We start from the raw sequence: 21964 nt of genomic DNA, 5'->3' as shown, positions 1-21964 counted from the left end.
CAGCTAATGTTTACTATATTAAATCAGTGCTCCTTGCATGAGGCTAAAACTGCGACCTGAAAGTCAGGCAATGATAAAGCATAAAGCTGCACAACAACATGTAATTAAGTGGAGAACAATTCCTAATGTTCACTATTCAACATAGGGACGTCAGTTGGCATGGTAACCCCGTTTGCCATCTGCAGGTCTATTCATACTCCAGTGACACTTGGGGAGCTGTCAAGACACAATTTAATAATCTTTCTTACATCTCAGTGGGTCAGAGTATGTGTGAGTCACACGCTGTGCACTTAATTGTCTCCCTTTCACCCGTGAAAGTGTGCAATCATCACTTGTTGCAAATATCACCGGGGAATTCAACGAAAGTGTAAAGTGTGCCAATGATACCTTGTCAAGTAAAGATGCACTTTGTATCTATTTGCTGTACGGACTCCAACATTTTAACCACTACCTTGAATTGGTGTCATCGCCCCGAGGTTGCCAGGCAACCAGAGGACCTTCCAGGGAGTCACCACGCCCCGGCCTTGAAATTGGCCCATACATAACATTCTTGTTTGCCTTCTTGTTGAGGGGATGAATGAGAAAATCAATACCTCTCTTGTACCTGCTGTTTGAGGACACAGCCAGCAGGCAGGCAGGAAGCAGGCGAGCTTGTGCGGGTGATACAGGTTTATTTCCTCAACAAACATCATTTCCATGCATTATTAATGCTTTTAGTCCTATGTTTATGCCAGGTGTACAGCTAAATGGAACTCGGCTGTTATGTTTTCCTGTTGTGACATACGAAAATGTTGAACCTATGTTAAATATTGGATTTTTTTATTTTTTTTACCTACGGTCACTGACAGAAAATTAGATTAGATATTTTTTTTTGCTAAAGAATGATTCACATTTAAAGAAAAAAAAAAGCACAAATACATTAATAACTACACGAGGCAATTCCTGAAGGAATTGCATGTGAATGCTCCAAAGCTGAAGTTGCACTGAAATCCTGGAATTTTTTTCCTGAACAGGATGGATATTTTGAAGTTGGAACAGTTTGAATCAGATGAAAAATGTGGGAGTTGTGGAACTTTTGAAGAATGTCCCATTGATTTCAATGGGAATGTCCCAAAAATGTGTGCATTTCGGGAAAATCGGAATTTTTTTGAAAATGGTAAAAAAAAACCTGAATGAGTTAAAATTAGAGATGTCCGATATTATCGGCCGTTAAATGCTTTAAAATGTAATATCGGAAATGATCGATATCGGTTTCAAAAAGTAAAATGTATAACTTTTTAAAACGCCGCTGTGTACACGGATGTCGGGAGAAGTACAGAGCGCCAATAAACCTTAAAGGCACTGCCTTTGCGTGCCGGGCCAGTCACATAATACCTACGGCTTTTCACACACACAAGTGAATGCAAGTCAAAATTGGTCAACAGCCATACAGGTCACACTGAGGGTGGCCGTATAAACAACTTTAACACTGTTACAAATATGCGCCACACTGTGAACCCACACCAAACAAGAATGACAAACACATTTCGCACCGTAACACAACAGAACAAAAACCCAGAATCCCTTGCAGCACTAACTCTTCCGAGACGCTACAATAGAATTAGAAACACAATTCCTGAACAGGCTGAATATTTTGAAATCGGAACAGTTTGAATCAGATGAAAAATGTGGGAGTTGTGGAACTTTTGAAGAATGTCCAATTGATTTCAATGGGAATGTCCAAAAAAATTGGGAAATTCGGGAAAAGCGGGATTTTTTTTAAAAATGGTAAAAAAAAAAAACCTGAATGAGTTGAAATGGTTGGTGTTGGAATTTTTGAAATCGATCGAGAAATATTGAAGTGGTAACATGTTGAATTGAGAAATGGTATTACGGAATTCCTGGAATTTCGGGAAAACCGGGGATTTTTTTCAGTTAAAAAAAACAACTTTGTTTTTTGTCCTGATTAATCTTTGACGGTAGAACGGTTGAAATGCGTTGAAAAATGTGGAAGGAGTAGTCGCCAGAAAAAAGGGTGGAAATAGGGCTTTGGAAAACCAGGAAATCTGGAAAATCCTGGAAATTTTTTTAGAAACACAATTCCTGAACAGGCTGAATATTTTGAAGTTGGAACAGTTTGAATCAGATGAAAAAATGTGGGAGTTGTGGAACTTTTGAAGAATGTCCCATTGATTTCAATGGGAATGTCCAAAAAAATTGGGAAATTTGGGAAAAGCGGGATATTTTTTTTTAAATGGTAAAAAAAAAAACTGAATGAGTTGAAATGGTTGGTGTTGGAATTTTTGAAATCGATCGAGAAATGTTGAAGTGGTAACATGTTGAATTGAGAAATGGTATTACGGAATTCCTGGAATTTCGGGAAAACCGGGAATTTTTCCAGTTAAAAAAAACAACTTTGTTTTTTGTCCTGATTAATCTTTGACGGTAGAACGGTTGAAATGCGTTGAAAAATGTGGAAGGAGTAGTCGCCAGAAAAAAGGGTGGAAATAGGGCTTTGGAAAACCAGGAAATCTGGAAAATCCTGGAATTTTTTTTAGAAACACAATTCCTGAACAGGCTGAATATTTTGAAGTCGGAACAGTTTGAATCAGATGAAAAATGTGGGAGTTGTGGAACTTTTGAAGAATGTCCCATTGATTTCAATGGGAATGTCCAAAAAAATTGGGAAATTCGGGAAAAGCGGGATTTTTTTTTTTAAATGGTAAAAAAAAAAACTGAATGAGTTGAAATGGTTGGTGTTGGAATTTTTGAAATCGATCGAGAAATGTTGAAGTGGTAACATGTTGAATTGAGAAATGTTATTACGGAATTCCCGGAATTTCGGGAAAACCGGGAATTTTTCCAGTTAAAAAAAACAACTTTGTTTTTTGTCCTGATTAATCTTTGACGGTAGAACGGTTGAAATGCGTTGAAAAATGTGGAAGGAGTAGTCGCCAGAAAAAAGGGTGGAAATAGGGCTTTGGAAAACCAGGAAATCTGGAAAATCCTGGAATTTGTTTTAGAAACACAACTCCTGAACAGGCTGAATATTTTGAAGTTGGAACAGTTTGAATCAGATGAAAAATGTGGGAGTTGTGGAAGTTTTGAAGAATGTCCCATTGATTTCAATGGGAATGTCCAAAAAAATTAGGAAATTCGGGAAAAGCGGGATTTTTTTTAAAAATGGTAAAAAAAAAAACCTGAATGAGTTGAAATGGTTGGTGTTGGAATTTTTTAAATCGATCGAGAAATGTTGAAGTGATAACATGTTGAATTGAGAAATGGTATTACGGAATTCCTGGAATTTCGGGAAAACCGGGAATTTTTCCAGTTAAAAAAACCAACTTTGTTTTTTGTCCTGATTAATCTTTGACGGTAGAACGGTTGAAATGCGTTGAAAAATGTGGAAGGAGAAGTCGCCAGAAAAAAGGGTGGAAATAGGGCTTTGGAAAACCAGGAAATCTGGAAAATCCTGGAAATTTTTTTAGAAACACAATTCCTGAACAGGCTGAATATTTTGAAGTCGGAACAGTTTGAATCAGATGAAAAATGTGGGAGTTGTGGAACTTTTGAAGAATGTCCCATTGATTTCAATGGGAATGTCCAAAACATTTGGGAATTTCGGGAAAAGCGGGATTTTTTTTGAAAATGGTAAAAAAAAAACCTGAATGAGTTGAAATGGTTGGTGTTGGAATTTTTCAAATCGGTCGAGAAATGTTGAAGTGGTAACATGTTGAATTGAGAAATGGTATTACGGAATTCCTGGAATTTCGGGGAAACCGGGGAATTTTTCCAGTTAAAAAAAACAACTTTGTTTTTTGTCCTGATTAATCTTTGACGGTAGAACGGTTGAAATGCGTTGAAAAATGTGGAAGGAGTAGTCGCCGGAAAAAAGGGTGGAAATAGGGCTTTGGAAAAGCAGGAAATCTGGAAAATCCTGGAATATTTTTTAGAAACACAATTCCTGAACAGGCTGAATATTTTGAAGTTGGAACACAACAGAACAAATACCCAGAATCCCTTGCAGCACTAACTCTTCCGGGACGCTACAATAGAATTAGAAACACAATTCCTGAACAGGCTGAATATTTTGACGTCAGAACAGTTTGAATCAGATGAAAAATGTGGGAGTTGTGGAACTTTTGAAGAATGTCCCATTGATTTCAATGGGAATGTCCAAAACATTTGGGAATTTCGGGAAAAGCGGGATTTTTTTGGAAAATGGTAAAAAAAAAAACAACCTGAATGAGTTGAAATGGTTGGTGTTGGAATTTTTTAAATCGGTCGAGAAATGTTGAAGTGGTAACATGTTGAATTGAGAAATGGTATTACGGAATTCCTGGAATTTCAGGAAAACCGGGAATTTTTTCAGTTAAAAAAAACAACTTTGTTTTTTGTCCTGATTAATCTTTGACGGTAGAACGGTTGAAATGCGTTGAAAAATGTGGAAGGAGTAGTCGCCAGAAAAAACGTTGGAAATAGGGCTTTGGAAAAGCAGGAAATCTGGAAAATCCTGGAATTTTTTTTAGAAACACAATTCCTGAACAGGCTGAATATTTTGAAGTCGGAACAGTTAGAATCAGATGAAAAATGTGGGAGTTGTGGAACTTTTGAAGAATGTCCCATTGATTTCAATGGGAATGTCCAAAAAAATTGGGAAATTCGGGAAAAGCGGGATTTTCTTTAAAAATGGTAAAAAAAAACAAAAAAAACCTGAATGAGTTGAAATGGTTGGTGTAGGAATTTTTGAAATCGATCAAGAAATGTTGAAGTGGTAACATGTTGAATTGAGAAATGGTATTACGGAATTCCCGGAATTTCGGGAAAACCGGGAATTTTTCCAGTTAAAAAAAACAAGCCTATCTCAGCTACAATCGGGCGGAAGGCGGGGTACACCCTGGACAAGTCGCCACCTCATCGCAGGGCCAACACAGATAGACAGACCCCGACTTAAACAAGTTGAAAAACTTATTGGGGTGTTACCATTTAGTGGTCAATTGTACGGAATATGTACTGTACTGTGCAATCTACTAATAAAAGTTTCAATCAATCAATCAAACATCAATACTACATAAATATTGGCCAGTAGAGGAGTCCAAACTACTGTTCAGTATCGTTTCCACTGATTGGCTCAGCTTCAGGTAGTATTACCATACTGGATTAAAAACTTAACGATGACTAAAGCGTGTTATTTCTGTTACGGGTGGGTCCCATGATAATTAGACTTAGACTTAGACAAACTTTAATGATCCACAAGGGAAATGATTCAACACATAATGCGTGTATCGTTTCCCCAAGATGCAGATGGACCTCCAGAAGCAGTATGCAGGTAGGAAAATGATTTATTTTTCATAAATCAGTCAAGAATACGAACAAACCGAAAAGTGTGCCGATAGCACGGGAAGCTAAGCATAAAAAACATGTTTGTGTAGGCTTCAGAACTGGACTGAGAGACCATTTAAAGCCCTTTGCAGGTGTTTTGAGTTAATCAGCTGATTAGTTTGTGGCACCAGGTGTCTTCAAAATTTAACCCTTACACAATATTCTAATTTTGTGACACACGGAATTTTGGATTTTCATTTGTTGCCACTTCAAATCATCAAAATTAAATGAAATAAACATTTGAATGCATCAGTCTGTGTGCAATGAATAAATATAATGTACAAGTTACACCTTTTGAATGCAATTACTGAAATAAATCAAGTTTTTCAAAATATTCTAATTTACTGGCTTTTACCTGTATGACCGAAAAATAAACTTATTTCATTCATTCATTCCATCCTTTGCAACTGAGCTATTGTGTGAAACAATTTCCCTTGTGGATCTGTAAAGTTTGTCTAAGTATAAGTCTAAAATATGTATTATGAATGATTAATTCTAAAATATATATTGAAAAACAACGTAATAAATGGTAAATTATGAATTCAAGGCGCTATGGTTCTCGGCATTCTTCCTTAGTTCCTCCTAGTACCTTGTTATTACAATAATCCATCCATTTCCTACCGCTTGTCCCTTTTGGGGTCGCGGGGGGTGCTGGAGCCTATAATACTAATAATAATAGCCGTGCATATTGTAGAAAAAAAAATTAGCAAAGTATTAGTTGCTGCTTAGGCTGCTGCCCCCGCGACCTGACCTCGGATAGGCGGAAGAAGATGGATGGATGGATGGATAGTTGCAGTGAGCCATTAAAGAAGCTCTGCCTCTTCCTAGTGTGATTTTTTTAAAATTATACTTCATCAAGCGAGTTTAAAATAAACTAAACCACGACCAGCATGTGTGATTTAAAGCCTGCTACTTCCCCTTTAAGTGATTCCGCGAAACACCAACGTGCTTCCTTTGACAGAGTTGACGTCATCGCGGAGTCCCCGCCCCTGCTCTCACCTGATTGGCCGAAGCTGTGGGAATATCCGAGGAAGCAAGCTCTTTGATTGATTGGCCACAGAGCCGGTTTCACGGCCACGGCACTTGACTTCATTTCCCCCCCGAGCGGACGGCTCTTGGAGTGCGGCGCCGTACTCCATCGCCTCGGTAGCTGCGACAAGATAGACAAAAAAAAAAAAAAAAAAATGCGGTCGTTATTTAGGAGTTGAATGGAGTTAGTCGCCATATTCGTCCTGGTGTGTATCGCGGAATTGAAGTGTCGATGCCTTCGAGGAGGAATATACTGCCACGCAACCAAAGATAAACAAGCCGTATGAGAAGAGACAACTCTGTAAGTATGTTTTTATTTTATTTTAAATGTGGTATTTATCTACATTTATTTGCAATTTGCCACCAAACATATGCTGGGGTTGTGAAGACGCGTTCAAGTGAGCTGGGAAAAATAAGAACGCTGCTGTCTGGTTGTTTATTTAGAGAACCTATCCTATTTACATGAACGCTCATAAATTACAAGCTCTAAATATAAAAGCTCACATTTCTTATTCTAATGTGACAGGGGATGATTTGCATAACAAACCGGGTCTGAACAGGGTAAGGGAGGGGGGGGGGCAAAGTAGTTCCATACAGTGCATGTCGGCCCCGTGTGTGAGGAGGATGGATGGTGCCTTTGTGCGCCCATGAAAGGCGCCTCATGTGTCAGCAGCATCTCCGTGGATCCGGGAAGCACTTTGAAGTGTTTTATCACGGGTCATTCAGCACCAAACTCTCTCTCTCTCTCTCTCGCTTCCACGTCCATTGTGTGCAGACCGGAAGTGGCATGATAGCACCTCTGCACGGCCGGGTGCAAGGTGGTGGCCTCCAGCACAGCCAAGGGGGAAAAAAAAGAGAGGGGGGGCTTGAAAAGATGATTATTGTTATTGGCCAGGTGTGAAATTCTATCCTGTCTGTGTCACGGCCTTTATTATTATCAGCAGGGGCGGCCGGGTGTCAGTTGAGGGAAGAAAAGGGAGGCAGAACTGCAATTTAATGGGATTAGAGGGCTCGTTTGGAGTCAAGAGGGGAGGGAAATGTGCATATTTTTCATCAGGTTGCCTTCGTTATCTTCATTCGCCCTTATGATGCACATTGCTAATCATTTCACATGCATTCAGACTGGACACTGAACATGACATTGAGGCCTTGTCCAAGTGGGAAAATATCACGTCCACACACGTGTCCGATCAATAAATAGCCACGTCCTGGTAGGAACGGATCACTGGGTTAAAACTAGAGATGTCCGATAATGGCTTTTTTGCCGATATCCAATATTGTCCAACTCTTAATTACCGATTCCGATATATACAGTCGTGGAATTAACACATTATTATTATGCCTACTTTTGTTATAATGCCCCGCTGGATGCATTAAACAATGTAACAAGGTTTTCCAAAATAAATCAACTCAAGTTATGGAAAAAAAAGTGCCAAAATGGCACTGCCATATTTATTATTGAAGTCACAAAGTGCATTATTTTTTTTAACATGCCTCAAAACAGCAGCTTGGAATTTGAGACATGCTCTCCCTGAGAGAGCATGAGGAGGTTGAGGTGAGCGGGGTTTTTGGGTCGGGGGTAGCGGGGGGTGTATATTGTAGCGTCCCGGAAGAGTTAGTGCTGCAAGGGGTTCTGGGTATTTGTTCTGTTGTGTTTATGTTGTGTTACGGTGCGGATGTTCTCCCGAAATGTGTTTGTCATTCTTGTTTGGTGTGGGTTCACAGTGTGGTGCATATTTGTAACAGTGTTAAAGTTGTTTATACGGCCACCCTCAGTGTGACCTGTATGGTCACACTGAGGTTTTTAATCATCATTATTCTTGTTAATGTGAGTCAGTTTATTTCATCCTTACATTACTTACTTCTCTGTCTGTTTGGTAGCTCAAAAAGATATGGGCAGATTTTTATCACACTTTCAGGAAATGTAAGAAATAAGATAAGTAACAAGGATTACCGGGTTTTTTTCCGGACTATAATGTGCACTTAAAATCCTTTTCATTTTCTCAAAACTCGACAGTGCGCCTTATAACCCGGTGCGCCTAATGTACAGAATAATTTTGGTTGTGCTTACCGACCTCAAAGCTATTTTATTTGGTACATGGTGAATTGATAAATGTGACCAGCAGATGGCAGTCACACATAAAAGATACGTGTAGACTGCCATAAGATGGCAGTCACACATAAGAGATACGTGTCGACTGCAATATGATGGCAGTCACACATAAGAGATACGTGTAGACTGCCATATGACTCAAGTAAACAACACCAAAATGTTATATGTTCCATTGAAAATGTAGAACATTACACACGGCGCTCAAAAATCTCTCAAAATGTTTTAGTACGACTTTGGTAAGCTATGTACTGTGCTTCAACATATGAGTATTATTATGGTGTATGTATAAAGTAAGACATATCTGGCGTTTTGTTTCGCAATACTATGCAAAAGCAACATTTCTTACCTTCTGGTACCTGCTGATGTGTATTTGGGATCTGCATAAGTCCTGAAATTTGCGCGCGTCCGCCATTGTAGTCCATGTCGACTCCGTAGTCAATGAGCTTCTTCTTTGTCTCTATCTTCTTGTTATGTGACATTCATCCTCCACTGTTGCCATTTCTAATATAAAGTAGTGTAAAGTTCTTACTTATATCTGTCAGTAAACTCGCCATGAAAGCGCTAAAACATACCGGTGTAGTGAGTTTACATTATTCACCCAAGGAACTTTAGTTATTAGAGAGTTCCGGTCGGACGGTTTTTCACGGGACACATTTCCGGCCTTGTTGTTGCACTAGTGAGCCACGGATGAGGAGATGCTGCTTCGTTATTGATTGAAGTGAAGTCTGAATGTCATTAAAACAGTTAGCGCCATCTTTTGACACTTCTTCCACTCCCGTCCTTGCACGCTACACCGCTACAACAAAGATGACAGCCACATAAATAAGACCGCCCACAAAACGGCGCATCCTGACGCGACTGTCAGAAAGCGACTTGAAGATGATGTGTAAAACGTCATCTATGCAACATTTTGACCAAAGAACCACCATTACATGTTATGTAGACCACAAGGAAGTCTTTTACATTTAGAAAAAAATCATAATATGACTCCTTTAATGCGCCTTATAATCCGGTGCACCTTTTGTATGAAAATAGACCTGAATGGACTCGCTCATCGGCAGTGCGCCTTGTAATCCGGTGTGCCCTATGGTCCAAAAAATACTATTGGTAAACAGGGTCTGGTGGAGGTCTGAACTCCCAAGTTTTTCTAGTTGAAATTTGAAATCGTAATACTAACCATTGGGTTTATCATTATAATTGTAATTAGAGATGTCCGATAATGGCTTTTTTGCCGATATCCGATATTCCGATATTGTCCAACTCTTAATTATAGATTCCGATATCAACCGATACCGATATATGCAGTCGTGGAATCAACACATTATTATGCCTAATTTTGTTGTGACGCCCCGCTGGATGCATTAAACAATGTAACAAGGTTTTACAAAATAAATCAACTCAAGTTATGGAAAAAGAATGCCAACATGGCACTGCCATATTTATTATTGAAGTCACAAAGTGCATTATTTTCTTTTAACATGCCTCAAAACAGCAGCTTGGAATTTGGGACATGCTCTCCCTGAGAGAGCATGAGGAGGTTGAGGGGGGCGGGGTTGAGGTGGGGGATAGCGGGGGGCAGGGGCGCCGAAAAGGGAGGGTAAAGGAGACGGATTCTAGAGGCCCATGATGGAGGGGGGCCCAGAGAGGCCCCTAATGATGATGAAATTATAATACAGAAAAAATAATGACACTGTGTTGGGGGCCCTGTAAAGATTATTTTCATGGGGCCCAAAATCCCTAGCGGCGCCCCTGGCGGGGGGGGGGTATATTGTAGCGTCCCGGAAGAGTTAGTGCTGCAAGGGGTTCTGGGTATTTGTTCTGTTGTGTTTACGTTGTGTTACGGTGCGGATGTTCTCCCGAAGTGTGTTTGTCATTCTTGTTTGGTGTGGGTTCACAGTGTTGACCGATATATGCAGTCGTGGAATCAACACATTATTATGCCTAATTTTGTTGTGATGCCCCGCTGGATGCATTAAACAATGTAACAAGGTTTTCCAAAATAAATCAACTCAAGTTATGGAAAAAAAATGCCAACATGGCACTGCCATATTTATTATTGAAGTCACAAAGTGCATTATTTTCTTTAACATGCCTCAAAACAGCAGCTTGGAATTTGGGACATGCTCTCCCTGAGAGAGCATGAGGAGGTTGAGGTGGGCGGGGTTGGGGGGGGGGGGTTGTATATTGTAGCGTCCCGGAAGAGTTAGTGCTGCAAGGGCTTCTGGGTATTTGTTCTGTTGTGTTTATGTTGTGTTACGGTGCGGATGCTCTCCCGAAATGTGTTTTGTCATTCTTGTTTGGTGTGGGTTCACAGTGTGGCGCATATTTGTAACAGTGTTAAAGTTGTTTATACGGCCACCCTTCAGTGTGACCTGTATGGCTGTTGACCAAGTATGAAGGCATTCACTTGTGTGTGTGTGAAAAGCCGTAGATATCATGTGACTGGGCCGGCACGCAAAGGCAGTGCCTTTAAGGTTTATTGGCGCTCTGTACTTCTCCCTATGCATTTTAAACAGTCAAGAATATTACTTTTTGAAACCGATACCGATAATTTCCGATATTACATTTTAAAGCATTTATCGGCGGTCCGATATTATCGGACATCTCTAGTATTTACCATCGGTAAATAGGGCCTGGTGGAGGTCTGAACTCCCCATGTGTTTTTTTAATTAAAATGTAATACTGTAATACTAACCATTGAGTTTATCATTATAATGGTAATCATTACATTCCTCTGTTTTTCTATGAAAGAATAGCACGGGCAACACGGTGGGTGGGGGTGCATGTTTTGACACAGCTACACCCTTTTTTTTTTGGATGTACCCCTCAGGCCTTGACTTTAACACCTGTGCCTTATCAGAATTATTTTTTCTTCTTGCTGAAAATGTGCACACTCCGTCTGCAGACTGCAGGGGTGCAGGTGAAAAATGAAGCGCGGGAGCTCAGGTGTCCTGTGGGGCTTCCCTCTTGATCTCCCATCACAGCCCAGCAGTAATTCCAGCCCGTGTGAGCGCCCAGGATTTGTCATTCAGCTGCCTGCTACCTGTTTTTTGCTCTCTTATGAGGCAAAAAAAAAAAAGAAGCCGGCGCTGATTTACTGAGAAGTTTCCTCAGGCTCGCTGCGAGCGCCGTGAATGAAGTGTCTCGGCGCAACTGTGACCGCGCTGATGATTACCCCAGCGAGTACAAAGCCTGATTAGACTTTTTATCCAAGCACACAGAGACTTTCCATTCTACGGGGGGGGGATGACGCCGCCGACTCGGTTGCTTAGCGATTTCTTTCCCTCGTTCGCCCTTTTGTGATCACCTTTTAGCTGCTGGAGACATGTCATGTGCAATTACAGGCAGCCTGCCATCTTTTGAAATCTGTCTAATTAGTCCTTTCTTGCCAACAGGATGACGGGGCAGCCAAATAGGGGTTAAGGGTGGGAGGTTAAGAACTGGGGCCCCTCGCGGGTCACCGGGGTGGGGGCCGGGACTGCCAGGCTTATTTAGAGTTTGGCTAATCTTTATTTTGTCTAGGCGGTGGCGCCCTGCCATTACTTCAAATTAATAACCCGGGCTGTCAAATTACAGTGAATGCATCACCATTGGCTCTAAATGGAGAGGCGTCTGCTGGAGGACTCCCACAGTTTGTGACCCATTTTCCTCCTTCCAGAGGTTATCATAAGGTTATCGCCACGCAGGGAGCATTTTTTTTTGGGGCTGCGGAGATTTGAGTGAATCTGCGAGCTTTAACAATATTCAGCAACCCCCGCCCCCTTTCCCCCTCGGCGTGGTGGCGTCCACAGGAAGAGAGACAGCCCAATCAAATTAGGGGATCTTATCTGTCTGTTAAACATTTTCACCATCTGTTAGCGTTTTGAAGTCAAGGCTTTTTGCAAAGGTTGGCCAGCATGGACACGGTCCTTCCAGAGAGCGCACCGGGACGAGGATAAGATAAGACCCCATGCCGTGTTTTTTGTTTTTGCCTCGGATTCGGTGGCGTCCAAGGCTGTCCGCAACTCGCAAACTCAACTTAATTGCTCCGTTTTTTGGGGGGGGATAATAATAAAATTTGTACTGTTTTCGCCAAAGTCTAACTCAAAGTCCTCCCGTGGGGTGCAACCTTTTACCTTTTGTCCTGGAAAATAACAACAATTTAATACAATGCCAGATAAACTGTGTCTTTATCCCATCAAATTAAAAAGTTAACAATGCACTTTTTGAAACTAGGACATTCAGGGACTGTTTATACAGGACCATTTTTTCATGTGCACGATAACAGCCAAGTATTTTGTTCATCATGTGAAATCTGGAGAAATCTAATCAAAATGCGGCCTGGCATATTGTACAAAAAAATTAATTGATTTTTAAAATATTAGACATTATTAGATCAGATACTTGCCAACCCTCCCGAATTTTCCGGGAGACTCCCGAAATTCAGCGCCTCTCCCGAAAACCTCCCGGGACAAATATTCTCCCGAAAATCTCCCGATTTTCAGCCGGAGCTGGAAGCCACGCCCCCTCCAGCTCCATGCGGACCTGAGTGAGGACAGCCTTTTTTCATGACGGGAGGACAACAGGGTGACAAGAACTAAATCATCCAGACTAGAGATAAATTGTAGTATTATGTTTATTTAACCTAAAAATAAATATATTTATTAATAAAAAAAATAAATAAATAAATAAATACATTTTTACTATATTTTGCTAAAAACATCAAAATTAATTATATTTTTATTTGTATTTTTCCGTGACTCCTTATTACATCCAGCCATAGAATTATACATTAAAATAAACATATTTGAAATAATTGATTTTGAATTATCATAATAATTCATTTAAAATGACCATATTTAATTATTAAAATAATTGCTTGTTTATCAACAACTTTAGCATTTTATTCATTACATTTTGAAACTCTCAGAAGTCAAGTTATGTTATATTCCTTAAGATTTATTTATGCAAGTCTGAAGTATCAATTATCCAAACACAGTTTTGTTTGCATAATTTCAGGATGTAGATATATATATATATATATATATATATGTATATATATATATATATGTGTGTGTATGAAATACTTGACTTGGTGAATTCTAGCTGTCAATATACAATATACTCCTCCCCTCTTAACCACGCCCCCAACCACGCCCCGCCCCACCCTGACCACGCCCCCACCCACCCCCCACCTCCCGAAATCGGAGGTCTCAAGGTTGGCAAGTATGCGTGATGGCGACAGGCCGAGTTACGCTGTTCCTTACACCCACCCACCCCTTTCCCCCTGGAGAGACACCACCTTAACTAACACATTTTCTGGGGGAAACACTGTTTTGGTCTGCTTCTTCATTGCCTGCAATACCGCAATGGAGGGGATCCATTCTAGGACTTTAGGTAGATTGTTGACTTGCTACACTGCCTTTTCACGGTTTTGTAGTTTGCCCGCATTGTAGGCTGGCAGTCTGTCAGAAAGACAACTCGGGTGTTGTTGTCCACTCTTTGCTGCATGTATCAGTGCTTCAACTTCTGCTCTATAGTTGGTGCAATGTAGGCCTGTTGGTTACGCTTCTGCCTCGTTTCTCCACTGGGGAATTGGACGTGGGCCCCAGCGTCTCCACATTTGACAGCGTCAGTGGCTGAACCATGGGTGTAAACTGGGATCCAGTTCTCTTGAGGGTATCTTTCTTCAAGCATGGCTTTGCTTAATGATCTTTTCTCAACATCACTTTGTACATCTTTCATTATACGGGGGTGGCGGTGACGACTGTGACGTTGGTTCTTCGTTCCTCCCACAGAGGAGCGTCAAGGGCAAAGTAAGGGGGGATATTTATTCATTTATTTATATTATCAAGCTGAATTAAAAAGCCGATGGCTAAATTAGAGCCACGTAATAGGTTTATGCATCATAATCCTCAATTCGTAATAACAGATGTTTCTTGCAGCCTTAATGTAAAACTATGATTATTCACAGGTGTCAAACTCAAGGCCCGGGGGCCAGATGTGGCCCGGGGGCCAGATGTGGCCCGCCACTTCATTTTATTTTGGCCCTCGAAAGCCTGGAAATAACATGTATCAATAAAGTACTGTAACTTTTCTTACTAAATGTATTCTTTCTTTCTATTTGGGGAGAAACAAAATATATGTACTCCATGTAATCGCAAATGATGTTCACTTAAATATTGTCTAATTAGGCAAAAATAAATGATCAAACATTCAAACCATTTTTAAATAGAAATAAATACTAATAATCATGATATCAAAGCAAGTTATCCATCAAATTGTGCAATGTAAAAGTAGCAATAGATTTCATGGTAAAATTGTGGAAATTTACTGTGAAGTGAATTATATTTATATAGCGCTTTTTCTCTAATGACTCAAAGCACTTTACAGAGTGAAACCCAATATCTGAGTTACATTTAAACCAGCGTGGGTGGCACTGGGAGCAGGTGGGTAAAGTGTCTTGCCCAAGAACACAACGGCAGTGACAAGGATGGCGGAAGTGGGGATCGAACCTGCAACCCTCAAGGTGCTGGCACGGCCACTCCACCAACCGAGCTATACCGCCCCTACTGTTGGTTTTTTTAAAGCATTTTTGTCTAAATGGAAAAAAACTTTTTTTACTGTAATAAACTGTGGTACCGTTTTGGCATTTACAGTAATACACCGAAAAATAAACAGTTGTTGATTTGCGGTAAAAAATATATAAATAAATAAAATGTTACTGTAAAATTGCAGTTTTTTTATTTACAGTAAAAAAATCAAATGTCAATTTTACAGTAAAATTCTGGTAACTGAGCTGCCTTTTTTTTTTTTTTTTAACCATAAAAACAGGAGTACTGTTTTTCCATTTACAGTAAAATACACCACACATTTTAAGGTTAAATTATTGCAACTTACCATATTTTTTTTTTACATTTGAGTTTGAAAAAAATCTACTAATAAAATGCATTCAAAAAATTGTGTAATAATAGTATTTACTGTTAGAAGCGGCCCCTGGGGCCAAACATTTGACACCTCTGCTCTATGACATGTAGGGATGATGTTTGATAAGAAATTATCGAGTTCGAGCCTATTATCGAATCCTCTTATCGAACCGATTCCTTATCGAGTCCAGGTAGGTTGTTGTATATGGAAAAAAACACACAATATTTGGTTTAACAAAAGCTCACTTTTATTATATAAGAAAAAAATAAAATCTAATAAATAAATAAATATTGACTGTTACCCCCCTAAAAAAATAAAATAAAATAAATAAATATTGACTGTTGTTACCCAAAATATATTAAGTGGGATTTTTCAGAAAAACAAATATATACAGTAACACAAAAACAACCTGTCTCTGTGATCACTATAGGTGTATAAATAATAATATAGTGTTAAATAAAATCAGTCCCTTGGGCACAAAACTGAAAATAATACAGCTCTCCAAAAAGTGCACTTCTGCTGCTATTTGACATAACTGTTTGTTATTATGCTTTGACATTTTTGCACTTTATTTCTTTATTGAAAGAAAATTCTATGAAGAGAAAAGTTGTTTGCAAATGTGGTTACAATGCTAAAAAATTATAAGTTAAAGCCAAAAAAAAGAAATACACTTTATTGAGTTAACATTATTTCTTTATAGAGGGAAAGATGTGATGTTATGAGCTAGGGAATATAACAACTACATTACCCAGCATGCAACGGGAGGGACGAGCATGCGCGGTAGCCCCGAAGAGTGTTGTTGCAATGTTGCCACCCGGCAGCTAAGAATGAGGTCATGAGCACGCTGTGAAAGTAAACGTCAAGAACTTAGCCAACACGCCTCGTCTGCATTATTTATAATTAGACAGACAACACGTATACAGTGTGATTTTGTTTTGTTTACAAGGAAAGAAAAACAAAAGTTAAAAAAGGGAGATGATGTCATATAAGTTGTATATATATTAGAGATGCGCAGTTTGCGGACACAACCGCGGAGTCCGCGGATAATCCGCGGGTCGGGCGGGTGACATGACGAAATTTTTGTTTTTAAATAGATCGGGCGGGTGGCGGTTGAACCAATTCGGAAATATATATACATAGTTAAATGTTGTTACCCACATACGAAAAACGAGCAGCACTCTTTGAAACAGGCAATTATTCATCAGGCACTGCAGCACAACACAACACAACAGAAAAAAAATAAAATAAAGATGGCAACGCCGGCAGCAAACGTGGTACACGACAAACTAAAAAAGGGAATACTAAAGACCAGGGGAAAAAAGACCAGCTATTTGCCTTGGCCAATAAGTTGCAGGTAATTTATTATTATTATTTATTTAATTTATTTTTGTTTAAATAGGGATGACATACATATGTTATTGTATAATTTAAGTTTGTGCGTGTGATTGACAGCCTAAGGCTTATGAGGCACATTTTTTATTTATTTTTTTATTTCAACTTAAAAACGTATGAGCCTATGCCTATGCCTAGAACATAGGCTATGTGTTTATCTTTATTTTCCTGCCTGTCGTTGACAATGGAGATTGTCTGATATTTTGTCATGGCTGCAGATCAATCAATAAAGGTTCATCTTTGTCGCAAAATTGTTCACTGTTTCACTGTGCACCCCGCCCTCGTCCCTATTTGAGCATTATAACGTTAACAAGTTAATATTCATTGAAATAAATTCAGAATTTTTTTTTTACCTAACGAAAATATAGGCCTAGTCTTTCTAAAACATTTTTTTAACTTCTTAAAAGCATCGTTCTGCTTGCTGCAACTGCGCACACAAAGTGTGAGGAACGCACTCCTGATCTGAGGGCATTGGCAACAATAGTCAACACTTTCTTAATGGAAATGACAATTATACGATAATAATGATAAATAATATTATCACGCAATAATATTTCTTAGCCACTAATGCGTGGCCAAGAGATATTAATGCGTGTCACGCATTGAATGTCTCTGCTACATTGGATCAGTCTCCTTTCTTTAACAGGCAAAAGCTTTATAACCTCACTAATGCCTTGCATCGTCTATATTAGATATATAACAACGGGCGGGTGGCGGGTGGCGGGTGGCGGGCGAGTGTGGATTTGATAAAATGTTAGTTCGGGTGGATGGCGGGTGGATGACGACTTTTGTGATGCGGTTGCGGATGAAATAATTGCCTATCCGCGCATCCCTAATATATATATATGTGCTGCGGTTGCTTTAAGAACGTTGCGACAGCTGCCGTAAAGGAGGTGCGTTGCTATAATGGTTGCAATGTTTTCGGTTGGTCGTAAAAGTGTTCGTCATGTGTTTGTACCCTGCTCAAATCTCTCAGTAAAGTTATTCATTGGATTATACCTTTTGTTTTGAACTTTATTACACCTTGGAGCGCATTCTCCGGTCCATTGTTTTTCCTGCTTTCGCTATCTGCGCCTATAGACTGAGCTACGTGACGTCATTTCTTGTGATGTCCCACGGGGCGTTTCTGGTCGGGACGGGATTCGTTCCCAGGGATTCGAATAAAGAACCAACTCTTTTTCTTTACTATAGTGGTCTCGATAATGGGTACCGGTTCACAAATTCGAGTCAGAGGACTCGGTTCTTTTCTTATTGAACAACCGGGAAAACCGGTTTCGAGTATCATCCCTAATGACATAACAGATTAAGATTTGCATCATTTATTTATTTGGGATTTACACGGACCTAGGAACAAGAACTGAGGTAGTACTGTACTGCAATGACTGTACAACACTGGGTATGCAAGGAGGAAGTTAGTTAACACTTCATACTGTATATCAGTATCGGGAATGGAGTGCTGGACAGTATCGACACAGGTTTTAAGAAAGTCAATATCATTGACGGACGTGGTCCGTTGGCGATCCTGTTCCTCTGAATCTCTTTGCAATTGTTCCTGGTGTCATTAATTGCTTGCTAGAGGGGCGATGGTGGTGGACGGCAGCTTTAAAGAATTCATCAGGAATGTTTTTGCGCTGCATTATGTCCATCCCACTGTTAGCTGGGAACATCTGTGCTGGTGTTGGCCAGGATTGGTATTGACTTAGTTTGTGTGCTTTAATAGGAAATGATGGTCGCTGCAGGCTGTTTGATTATTACTTAGTCTACTCATATTTCCAGTCTTGTTGGAGCCATTTTGACTGTATATTTTGTGCCAGCTTGTCCCTGTCATTAATTCCTTGCAAAAGGAACGACAGTGTTTAATAAATGACCCTTTCAACGCAATTTCTATGACTTAGTGGACAATTTCCAGTCTTATTTGGAGTCGTCGTGTTTGTACATTATGTGCCAGGTTTCCGCTGTCATTAGTAACTTGCAAAAGGGACGATCATATTTATTGAAATATCTCATTCTAGTATTATTGAAATGTCTCTGACTTTGTGGACTATTATCAGTTTTATTTAGAGTCGTTCTAATTATTGATTTTGCACAAGGTTGCCGCTGTCATTATTGATTTGTAAGAGGGGCGATCACATAAATGAAAATAAATGTTCAATTCTGCTGTATTTTTTTAATTTGTATGACTTTGTGGACTATTTCCAGTCCTATTTCGAGTCGCTCTGATTATTAATTTTGCACAATGTTTCCACTTTTGTTATTGATTTGCAAGAGGAGCAATCACATAAATGAAGACATTTTCAATTCTGCTGTATTAAAAATTTTTTTATGACTTTGCAGACTATTTCCAGTCTTATTTGGAGTCGTCGTGTTTGTACATTATGTGCCAGGTTTCCGCTGTCATTAGTTACTTGCAAAAGGGACGATCATATTTATTGAATATCTCGTTCTAGTATTATTGAAATGTCTCTGACTTTGTGGACTATTATCAGTTTTATTTAGAGTCGTTCTAATTATTGATTTTGCACAAGGTTGCCGCTGTCATTATTGATTTGTAAGAGGGGCGATCACATAAATGAAAATAAATATTCAATTCTGCTGTATTTTTGAAATTTTTATGACTATGCAGTCTATTTACAGTCTTATTTAGAGTCGTTCTGATTATTAATTTTGCACAATGTTGCCGCTGTTATTATTGATTTGCAAGAGGGGCAATCACATAAATGAAGACATGTTCAATTCTGCGGTATTTTTTACATTTTTATGACTTTGTGGACTATTTCCAGTCCTATTTAGAGTCGCTCTGATTATTAATTTTGCACAATGTTTCCGCTTTTGTTATTGATTTGCAAGAGGAGCGATCACATAAATGAAGACATTTTCAATTCTGCTGTATTTAAATTTTTTTTATGACTTTGCAGACTATTTCCAGTCGTTGTGTTTGTACATTATGTGCCAGGTTTCCGCTGTCATTAGTTACTTGCAAAAGGGACGATCATATTTATTGAAATATCTCGTTCTAGTATTATTGAAATGTCTCTGACTTTGTGGACTATTATCAGTTTTATTTAGAGTCGTTCTAATTATTGATTTTGCACAAGGTTGCCGCTGTCATTGATTTGCAAGAGGGGCGGAACACATAAATTAAAAGACATGTTCAATTCTGCTGTATTTTTGAAATTTTTATGACTATGCAGTCTATTTACAGTCTTATTTAGAGTCGTTCTGATTATTAATTTTGCACAATGTTGCCGCTGTTATTATTGATTTGCAAGAGGGGCAATCACATAAATGAAGACATGTTCAATTCTGCAGTATTTTTTACATTTTTATGACTTTGTGGACTATTTCCAGTCCTATTTAGAGTCGCTCTGATTAATAATTTTGCACAATGTTTCCGCTTTTGTTATTGATTTGCAAGAGGAGCGATCACATAAATGAAGACATTTTCAATTCTGCTGTATTTAAAAAAAATGTATGACTTTGCAGACTATTTCCAGTCTTATTTAGAGTCGTTGTGTTTGTACATTATGTGCCAGGTTTCCGCTGTCATTAGTAACTTGCAAAAGGGACAATCATATTTATTGAATATCTCGTTCTAGTATTATTCAAATGTCTCTGACTTTGTGGACTATTATCAGTTTTATTTAGAATTGTTCTAATTATTGATTTTGCACAAGGTTGCCGCTGTCATTATTGATTAGCAAGAGGGGGCGGAACACATAAATGAAGACATGTTCAACTGTGCTGTATTTTAAATATCTGTATTACTTTGCGGACTATTTCCAGTCTTATTTCGAGTCGTTCTGATTATTAATTTTGCACAATGTTTCCACTGTTGTTATTGATTTACAAGAAGAGTGATCACATAAATGAAGACATTTTCAATTCTGCTGTATTTTAACAATTTTTATGACTTTGCGGACTATTTCCAGTACTATTTTGAGTCGTTGTGATTATTAATTTTGTACAATGTTGCCGCTGTTATTATTGATTTGCAAGAGGGGCGATCACATAAATGAAGACATGTTCAACAATGCTGTATTTTTACAATTTTTATGACTTTGCGGATTATTTTCAGTTTTATTTTGAGTTGTTCTGATTATCAACTTTGCGCAATGTTTCCGCTGTTATTATTGATTTGCAAGAGGGGCGATCACATAAATGAAGACATGTTCAACTATGCTGTATTTTTACAATTTTTATGACTTTGCGGTTTATTTTCAGTCTTATTTTGAGTCGTTCTGATTATCAACTTTGCGCAATGTTTCCACTTTTATTATTGATTTGCAAGAGGAGCGATCACATAAATGAAGACATTTTCAATTCTGCTGTATTTTTAATTTTTTTTTATGACTTTGCGGACTATTTCCAGTCTTATTTAGAGTCGTTCTGTTTGTACATTATGTGCCAGGTTTCCCTTGTCATATCTAATTTTAGTATTATTGACATTTCTGACTTTGTGGACTATAATCAGTTTTATTTAGTCGTTCTGATTATTAATTTTGCACAATGTTGCAGATATTATTGATTTTTTAGAGGGGCGATAACATAAATGAAGACCTGTTTAATTCTGCTGTATTTTCACAATTTGTATGACTTTGTGGACTATTTCCAGTAAAATTTGGAGTTGTTCTGATTGTATATTTTGTGCCATTTTTCCACTGTCTTTAATTACTTGCAAGAGGGGCAATTTTAGTGACTTTGTGGACTATTTCCAGTAAAATTTGGAGTTGTTCTGATTGTATATTTTGTGCCATTTTTCCACTGTCTTTAATTACTTGCAAGAGGGGCAATTTTAGTGACTTTGTGGACTATTTCCAGTAAAATTTGGAGTTGTTCTGATGGTATATTTTGTGCCATTTTTCCACCGTCATTAATTACTTGCAAGAGGGGCAATTTTAGTGACTTTGTGGACTATTTTTAGTCGAATATGGAGTCGTTTTGACTGTCAATGACAGCGGCGACCTGGCGCAAAATTATTTTTGCTAAAGTAACGCATGAATTCAAAGACACGTCTTTATCCATCTGCGAGCGTGTCACTTTTGGATGATTTTGAGTCTTTTGTATTTTCTTTCTCTTATGAAAGGTGTAGGTTATCATTGAGACCTGAGCGGTCACATTACAGTCATTCAATGACTTTGCTAGGTGCATGTAATCGTTGCCGGG

General features: G+C 38.8%; 1 protein-coding gene across 1 annotated transcript in view; it reads left to right on the top strand.

Annotated features, from left to right (window-relative positions):
* The first annotated feature begins 6404 nt into the window (after nt 1-6404).
* LOC133574688 (protein FAM222A-like) overlaps nt 6405-21964 on the top strand; it is a 56023-nt gene continuing 40463 nt past the window's right edge. Inside the window, exon 1 of the mRNA XM_061926907.2 lies at nt 6405-6691. The gene's annotated coding sequence lies outside the window, so the exon portion shown is untranslated. The remainder of the gene's footprint in view (nt 6692-21964) is intronic.

The sequence above is a fragment of the Nerophis lumbriciformis genome, linkage group LG32 (genome assembly GCF_033978685.3).
Source record: "Nerophis lumbriciformis linkage group LG32, RoL_Nlum_v2.1, whole genome shotgun sequence".
In the NCBI taxonomy this organism is placed as follows: Eukaryota; Metazoa; Chordata; class Actinopteri; order Syngnathiformes; family Syngnathidae; genus Nerophis; species Nerophis lumbriciformis.
The sequence above is the reverse complement of the archived record's forward strand: the minus strand, read 5'-3'. Positions and strand labels throughout refer to the sequence as shown.